At 45.2% G+C, this 1,392-nt stretch overlaps 1 protein-coding gene across 1 annotated transcript in view; it reads left to right on the top strand.

Moving 5' to 3' along the window:
* The window catches only part of hgd (homogentisate 1,2-dioxygenase), a 21,057-nt gene that overhangs the window by 6,053 nt on the left and 13,612 nt on the right, over positions 1-1,392 (top strand). The gene's annotated exons all lie outside the window — the stretch shown is intronic.

Raw genomic sequence — 1,392 nt, 5'->3', positions numbered from 1 at the left:
TATTTTCCTACCTCCTTTGGTGCGCAACCTTTTATCCTTCCTTGGTCCGCTCTCTTCTGGCCCACGTCCCCGGTGGTACCAGATAGAGCCGCCTTCCCCCCCCCCCCCCCCCCCCCCAGCCCTCCTCTCAAACAGAACTACTTCTGCTGAAGCATTAAGTCATTAATTATTCGCCTTACATAAGGACAAATTATGGAGTCGGTTGAAGAAATTAGAACCCTTTGTTTCTGATCAGAGCACATTACGGCTGATGCTGCTGCCTTTGTTGCTCCATCCTCGCCTGTCGCTCTGAACTCGCGCTAACAAACTCATTAAATTGACTCCCTCGCGCTCCCATTACGCGCGCTGTTAATAACCGCTAATTAACTTGGCTTACGCGCGCCTTAAAAGCCTCCCTCCTCTCCGAGCGCGCGCTCTTCTTCCTCCTCTTCTTCCTCCATCTCTTGCTGCTGCTCGGCCTCTCAGCCAAGTGTCCAATTATGTCAGAGCGCGTGCGTGGAGGACAACTGGATTATTTAACCGGATGAAACTGGGACGGATGCGCGCGCATACAGTGATCAAACTGTCTTTTAATCTGATTAACTATAAGAGAAAAGGGAATGTTGTAATAAAACAAATGTAAATGTGCAGCACGTTACGTTACAGATTACTCTCAGCTACTACCACGTGGAATTTTAGTTCAATATCTGTTGAATGAGTCACTTCCTTTTATTTGATTAGCTGCAGCAGTAATCTTAATCTAGATTGACTCCAGATCAGTAGGTCACCCAAAGATTATTTCCTGAAGATTTCATTGCAATCCGCTCAGTGGGTCATGAAATATTTTGCTAACAGACAGACAAAGTTGGCTCCAAATGGCATTTTAAAACTCAGACCTTGTTGGCGCTCAGATCAGTCTCAGCTACTACCACACCAAGTTTTAACTCGGGGAAAAATCGATTTTGTGTTTTGCAAGTTCAGTTGGCTGTGGCGGCCATTTTGAATCCGCTTGACTCCAGAAGTTAATATTTCTAATAACGACTTTCTCATGATGTCATTAAAGTTCGTCCAGTGGTTCGTGAGATATTTTGCTAACAGACAAACGGCAACACGGCGCGCCTTCGCATTAGCGCATTAATATCATTTTTTATTTATTTATTTATATTAATTTCATTTTTTAATCTATTTCTTGGTGCAGTTTGCTTTTCCAACCAGGAGAGGGCGCCAGCAGGATGACCTGCAGGCCGAGGCCGCACCTTAGATGATGAAGATGATGACGCGCACCTCACGGGCCTTCAGGCAGGACACTTCAACTATTTGAATTCTACTGAACTGAAAAATAAAGCTCGTGCATGGCGCCTTAAGCAGTAAACAATAGGGTCAACAGAGAGCGCGTGTTGGACACAAACAAAA

This window comes from Nematolebias whitei, chromosome 20 (assembly GCF_014905685.2).
Source record: "Nematolebias whitei isolate Nwh7 chromosome 20, NemWhi1, whole genome shotgun sequence".
Lineage (NCBI taxonomy): Eukaryota > Metazoa > Chordata > Actinopteri > Cyprinodontiformes > Rivulidae > Nematolebias > Nematolebias whitei.
This window is presented reverse-complemented; position numbering and strand designations above follow the sequence as displayed.